Below are 8,072 nucleotides of genomic sequence, written 5' to 3' on the forward strand. Positions count from 1 at the left end.
CATGGTCACACTAGACCATTGGAAGAATATACTGGAGGGGAGTAAGAACTATATAGTGGTATCTTTACATGAGGAGTTTTTGGTATCTACAGTGGCAAAGAGGTTTTCCATTGGATGGATGATGGAGTGTATGCATGTATACATGCCACAAACGATTAGACGCACGCAAGGCACTCAAGAGTAGTGTCTCAAAGCTCGAGTAGCTAGATGTAGAGGATTGGCCGAGACTCAAGGAGGAGGCTACATATTCTCTAAGATGATGGTGCCAGTAGTAGGAGGTAGCAAGGGCACAATTGAAGGCAGGGGTAATGCATCATCTAGGAAGTGGTGGCCACAGGACTTATTTGAAGGACTTTGTAAGTTTCCTTTTGGTTCTTCTCACTTTTTTATTTGGAATATCACTTGTACTAACAATCATGTTTCTAACAATTGTATTTTGTTTTCTTTGCAGCACTTTATTACAAATCACGATCCCATGGATTTGGAGACTCGATATGCAAAGAGACACGGTCTCACTACACTTATTGATAGATTGTACGCGTGGCAGTCTAGTAAGTCAATAATCTTTCTTGTCTATAGTCACTAAATTTTTTTAATGCATTATATATGGTGGACTAATGTTTAGTTGTTCATTTTATAGAGTCCGTTTGATGCTTTTTTTTGCATTGAGACGAGCTTTCAAATGGCGAGGATGTGTAGCATGCACTTGAGTTTATAGAGCGCACATTTTCTTTTTTGATCATGTGATCTATGTAGGCCTCTTCCATATAGTATTCCTTAGATGTACTTATTATCCTTTGTATAAAATCACACTTTGCGATATTTACGGATATATTTTCATGTTTGTTTTGGCTCTCTTATCCATAGTTTCGTGTAATGCCATGAGTTGTCATCACTAGTCTTTTACTTATTCTATGAGTTATCAGTCTTGTGAATTTAAGTAGTTTTTACACTCATCTTGATGACCATTGCGTACCCAACATGTAATTACTTTACAAAATATTATACACCACATGTTAATATATGTGACAGGGCAGTAAGCTGCCTTGCTATATTTTTTTCTTTGTAATCGTCGCTATTTGCATTGCTAATTTCTCTATACGCATCATTCTTATCGTCGTTATCTAAGTCACAAAGCCTCGCTATTTGCGATGCAGATAGCGACGCAAATAACAATGTTTTCTACAATGATTTTGTAGAGATACTTATATTGACGCTTTTAGTGACGACGAGAGTAATTTTTTTGAAAAACATTTGCGTCACTTTAAACATCAGTATAAGGCCTGTATCTTATAGTAAAACCTAAACCTCAAATTAGCTAGCCAACTAGGACAATTTCCCCAAGACTTGCCTCAAGTCAAGAATAAGATTTTCCTCTTGCTTTGGCTTACCTCATATCTAGAAGCTAGAGGAAAATCCTCATAAACTTCAAGCACATTTCTCATTGATTCCAAATTAACTTTTGATTATTTTCAAGCTCTTGTCAATAAACATTTGTGTGACAAAGGAATCACCATTAAGGAGAGGTTTACTTTTGATGAACCCTTGTTCCATTCGGCCATAAACAACCTTGAGAAGAGGCTTCATGGCCAAAGCAAAGAGTAATGGAGCTAGTAGGCATCCTTGCCTGATTGATCTCTACAATGAAAAACCTTTAGAAAGAAATTGTTGATAGAGATTCTTATTCAAGACGGGATCCTAAATTGTCCTACCATAAAGAAACCCACATTGTAGAAGGTAGATAAGATCTAGAAGTAGAAACATAATCATCCATGCCAATGCCTTTGCCATGATTTCACATATTGTGTTCAACATAGCTAATGGACGTCTTAACATAAGACTAGATTGTAGTAGAACTCAATGATCTAATCTAACGTCAAGACATCCATTAGCTCTTTATAGAGCCTGTTAAGCCCAAGCCATCCTCCTATTAACAAATATCCAATCCATCATGTTAGGCCTCCAAGAGGAGCCCTATATGTAAGAGGGATCCATTAGAGTCACACCCTTTAGTTGATGCCATAGTACAAAAAGAATCCCATCCATGCAATCTATTTAATGCTCACATTGTCATATTCAAATTGTAATCAATATCATATAATAGGAACCTAACTTCTGCCCATTAATGACAACAATGCCACGCTTTCCAATTGAGGAATTAGGGGCTTAAACAAAGATTTAAAAACATCTAGTCCATCACATGCATTTGATATTAATGGCTAACCCATTGCCATTAGCACAACTACTTGTGGATGAAGATCAAACGAGCTTCCAAGAAAGGATCATAACCTCTCAAGAAAATACTTTTAATACAATAACCTCGTCACTATGTTACACGGAGTTCTGGAAGTCCAAGCTTGACATGCATATCTTGAGACAAATCTAGTCACTCTGGCGATCAAAGTAACCTGAAGAGTTTTGCACCAGAGTTTTGAGAGATTAATTGTGGCTTCGATCCATGTGACGAGTCATTATGGCGATGGGCGCCGCCATTGAATGAAGGGCGGGTGACGTCTGTACAATGATGTCGTCTCTCACGTGGAATGGAGCGGGGATGAACCGCAGGCCCACGATCGGGGTTGAGTTACTCGTGATCTCTCCCGCCTGCACATGCCTTGCTGCTCCACCGCTTGCTACCATGACTTTCCACTTCCTTTCTATTCTCCTGCCACCCACTTGCATGATTGCTCCACCGTCGATGCCTGCACCTCCACTGCCTATTGCGTGCTCTCTGGCGAGCATCTTCCTGCTCCTCCATTGCTCGATTGCCCCACCATCTACCCACTCCTCCATCGCCCGGCTGCACGATTGCTCCAACACCGTTTGTCTCTCCTCCATCGTCTGCTCTGACACAGTTTATCAGTCCTCCACGAAGTTCAGGCGCCTTCATCGTCTCCCTTCCAGCACCTGTGCGGATTACTAGGGGAGCAGATGCCTCGTCATGCAGTGGTAGAGCAAAGACCGTGCGAGATGCCCAGCGAGGGTGCACCGCAGATCATGCAGATGCCTAGACGATTGTGGTGGATGATCGATTCAAGACTCATGAGGAAGGCTTGGTGGCACCCTCAGCCCAGTACTGATAGGTGAAGTCTTAGTTCTGAATTATTTTGTGCGAGCTCTCCATTGCGAACAAGTTATCTGACGTATACTAGTGATGTCCCTCCCTCTTGTTGCTGATTTGCAACTCTTGTAGATGTGCGCCCTTATATATGGAATACAAGGATGAGGCCCCAAGGTTTACGCATAATCGTCCGAAAAGGCACGTCCCAATTCATACACAGGTTGTCTTGGTTAAACACTCGAAGAAGGAGCATTAGAAAGATATACACATTCCCCATAAGCAGCTTGGGGTGAAGGGGGGGGACTTGCTTGTAAAGGGGAGGCCATGAAGTCCAATGCATACGAGAGAGCGTATTGTTGCTTGCTTCCATGAGGCGAATCGTAAACCCCAAATCAATCACTATAAGTAGGAGCATGGGGAGTGCAAGAAGGTTGCTTACATGTGGAATCTCATGCAAGAAGAGGACCACACTATGGACTAGAAGACAAGTACATCGTCATGTACACATAGAGGGCCATGGACAAATATATGGCCACTTAGGATGCACGCTTGGTGCACATCCAAAAGGAGACACCTATGTTTGCTATGTGGATGCTTCCTCTATTTTATGTTGAGACTAGTGTAATAGTGAGTGTAAGTTCTTGGATGGCTTTAGTAACCACTAGAGGACTAGACAATGAATGCTATCATCGAACAATAGAGGGATAGCCGAGGGATGGCCTAAGTGCCCAAGAGTGAGAGAGTTTGGATATACATGAGTAGGTATAGGACTCGAATGATGAGGATGTTGTGATTCCACTAATGCAAAAGTTCGAGAGAAAAGGTTTTGTGCATTAAGTCCCATTACCATCACATCATTGTTCAAATTCAGTGTGGCAATCCAAGTGCAATTGTTGAGGTCTCGTCTCAACATGTTGAACGTGACCAAGCCATATATTGTTCGTACTCTTACACAGAGGACTAGTAGCATTGCACACCTCTTTGAGCAAAGATATCACTTAAGTAGGTTTTCTCTTTCTAAGGCTTTAGGGTTAACCCTCATGTCAAAAGCAAATTTTTGATGGAGGGTGACGGTGTTGTATGCTAGGTGTAGGATGGGAGTCTATGCTTGTGAGGTTGACACTACACTCTTGAAAAAGAAGTGTGAAGTAAGGAGGCAAGGAATTGAGGGTAATAGTGACTAAACTCTTTTCATCCATAACATCATCAATATTGAGAAGTTACTTAATATCCTTGACCTTTTGGGAGTTATCCAAGAAATTTTTTAAACTATATTTCTTTGCAAGTTTAGTAAGGTCACAAAGTGTCACATGCCATTTAGGAGCTGCAATGTTAACCAATATTATTCACCACTCTATAACGAACATAATCATTGATATTGTTTCGATGTGAAGATGTTGCTCATGAATTGATGGATGTGGTTGGAATGTGTAAACACTAGATTACCTCTTACAATTTGGTGATAATACTATGGCTCCTTATAAAGAAAAAAGCATACAAAATAAGTAGATATGGTAGTTACCTCTTGATAAGGCTCTTGTTTTATAACTGTATGCTAGACATCTCTTTTGATTAGCATGTTTTAAAGATAAAGCTCTACAATGAATAATTTATGGACTCATTGTTGTTATCGATCGAGGTGTCCATACGTTTCATGAACTTGTTTACATTGTGGCTATAATACAAGATTCTAGAGGATGTGTTGTATCAAATTTGCATTATGGATGTTGAGATGTCAAGCTCAATACATGGGGACATTGATGATGAATCATCAAGTTAGATAGGTCCACACATTTACATTAGCACATTGGTAGTCATTATGATTTTCACATGGCCATTGATTTATCACTTATTATATTTAGTTAGTTACACCTATTTATAATTGACACTTTTATTCATGTTATATCTCATCTATACTTGGTGTATGTTATATTGTGTGTAGAAGAAGGGAAAATAGTGAGTAAGAAAACATTTTGGTCACTATAAGGATTTGAGCTAGTAGCGACGCCGATTAGCGATGGCGGGTAGCGGTATCTCTATTGGCATCGCTATTGGCGTCGCTATTTGGGACGCAAATAGCGATGCTCCACAGGGAAAAAAAGCGGGTCGAAATCGAGCGCGGTTTCATTTCGCGCTTGTGGGTTGTGTATTTTGAGAGCGAGAGCGAGGGAGAGAGCGACCGTCGTGAGAGAAGGAGAGGAAGAAGACTTGCCGCCGCCGTCGTCGCCGCTACCATTGTTCGCGAAGGAGAGGAGCCTTCATCGCAAAGAGGAGCCGTTCCACACTCGCCATATCTCATCGGTGAGTCTCCCTCTCTCTTTCTTTTGCTTGTTTAAGGTTTAAATCACTTTCTCTTTTGCTTGTTTAGGAGAGGAAATGAGTGAGAAAGAGAGGGAGAGGGAGAGAGAGGGAGAGAAAGAGAAAGAGAAAGAGAGGGAGAGGGAGAGGGAGGGAGAGTGCATTCTCTCTTTCTCTCCCTTTTGCTTGTTTAAGGTTTAAATCACTTTTTTTTTGCTTGTTTAGAAGAGGAAATGTGAGAGAAAGAGAAAGAGGGAGAGGAAGAGAAAGGGGGAGGAAATAAGAGAGTGAGAGAAAGAGAAAGGGAGAGGGAGGAAGAGTGCATTCTCTCTCTCCCTCTCCCTTTTGCTTGTTTAATGTTTAAATCACTTTTTTTTTGCTTGTTTAGGAGAGGAAATAAGAGAGAAAGATAGAAAGAGAGGGAGAGGGAGAGGGAGAGGGAGAGGGAGGGGAAGGAAATGAGAGAGGGAGAGAAAGAGAAAGGGAGAGGGAGGGAGAGTGCATTCTCTCTTCCTCTTCCTCTCCCTTTTGCTTGTTTAATGTTTAAATCACTTTCTTTTTTACTTGTTTAAGAGAGGAAATGAGAGAGAAAGAGAGAAAGAGAGGGAGAGAAAGAGAGGGAGAGGGAGAGGGAGGAGAAGGAAATGAGAGGGAGAAAAAGAGAAAGAGAGCGAGGGAGAGGGAGAGGGAGGGAGAGTGCATTTTCTCTCTCCCTCTCTCTTTTGCTTATTAAAGGTTTAAATCACTTTCTTTTTTGCTTGTTTAGGAGAGGAAATAAGAGAGAAGGAGAGAAAGAGAGGGAGAAGGAGAGGGAGAGGGAGAGGGAGAAAATGAGAGAGGGAGAGGGAGAGGGAGAGGGAGGGAGAGTGCATTCTCTTTCTCCCTCTCCCTTTTGCTTTTGGAAAGTGTTAAGATATATTGTGAGAGAGAGAGGAAATGCGAGAGAAAGAGAAAGAGAGAGGGAGAGAAATAGAAATATAACATATATTGGAATGATAGCATATCCATGATTATGGTAATGGTATCCACTTTGCTTTTTTTATGGGTACCATTACATCGACTTCTTAAGAGGGCTAAAAATTAGTCATACACTTTATAAAGTCTAATTAGGAGATTTAAGATGCACGATAATAGACTTATCGATAATGGTATGCAATGTGCTTTGCCATGGGCCACGTACATTGGTGACTCTTTAAGATGGCTTAAAATTGGTCATGTCATTCATAATGTCCAAGTAGGGGATCTAATTGTAATATGCACAATTCATTGTTTTTGTATTAACTTTATAGGCATAACAAATTAGAAATCATGTCAACTAGTCAATGGAAGGACTAAAAGAAAATGATATCTTAGCTAATGGTCATTATGATACTTCATCAAAATGAACCCAAAAGTATTGTTATAGAAGAATAATCCCTTAAATTGAGTATATGATATTTTCTCTCAGGTCTTATGACTATGAGTAGAATTGATTGAAACAAATTTTATTACTATAGTTGATAAGTTTCATAGATGGAATTAATTTTAATACGCGAACTTAGGATAAAAAAACCACATTTCTAAGATGCTTTTTATTGAGACTGATTTATTATTAGACTAAGAGATCGTCAATGATGCTTATAAATGGATTACTTATATTCAAAGCCCTCTAGTGCAGTTTTTTATAATAACGAATAATTATCTACCGGGACAAACAAATCCTTGAGCATGATATAGGGCCGAGATATAACATCAATAAATCTCTCAACTACTATGTACAATACAAGATTTATGGTCAACTTGCAACTTGACATACATCTCCATAAAGCTATCCATTTGAGCCTCGTTTGCTGTAATGTAGATAAGATGGAAAACGAAGGTCTTATTGTTCAAGATCGCGAGGCGTATCTTAATCACCGTATCCCATGTCCTTGCTCTCAATGCAAGTTGGCAATTAGACGAAAACGCCGATTGTCTATAGAACACATACGACGATTTGGCGAGTTTCAATCTGAGATCATTGATCAGGCGATTGCAGATTTTCATCAAACGGTAATTTGAAGTTAATATTAATCATGCATTGTACTTGCAAGCTAATTGAAAACAATACACAATAAGATTGGGTCTTGTTGGCAAATTTTTTATCCGGGGGGTGATGTCTCGACCCAAGGGGGAGTGCACTCTTTGCGGCCAATTAAAAGAGTTCGTGGACATGCGATTGATGGATTGCAGGAGCTAATTCACCACTCGCAAGGCCCATCTATACCGTCAATGCCAGAGGAGACAGATAACTTTCTCGACCTACCTACAATCTTGGAGCTTGAGATGGAGGCAATGATCGATGCATTGATTCCCATGGATGTCGAGACATCTAATCCGCTTAGAGAGGAAGCATCTATACCATTATATGATGGGTGCCGAGTATCTCGGTTGTAGACATTGCTTGCACTCTTAAGTGTGCAAACAAAATACGGGTGGAGCGATATGAGTGTGATCGAGTTATTCAGGTACCTTGCACATAGGCTTCATTGATTTTTTTTGACACTATTATTACAAATATTTGTGTTTTTTCAAGGTGTTTTATGATTTTTTTCAGGTTATTAAAATATAATATATTGTCACTTGCAAATACCATGCTTGAGTCTCGTGATGATGCACGACATGTTTTATGGAAGCTTGGTATGGGCTACAATAACATTCATGCACGTATCGACTGTATACTGTTTCGAGATGA

This window comes from Lygodium microphyllum, chromosome 14, assembly GCF_053477565.2.
Source record: "Lygodium microphyllum isolate KBCC chromosome 14, Lygodium_microphyllum_v1.1.10, whole genome shotgun sequence".
Lineage (NCBI taxonomy): Eukaryota > Viridiplantae > Streptophyta > Polypodiopsida > Schizaeales > Lygodiaceae > Lygodium > Lygodium microphyllum.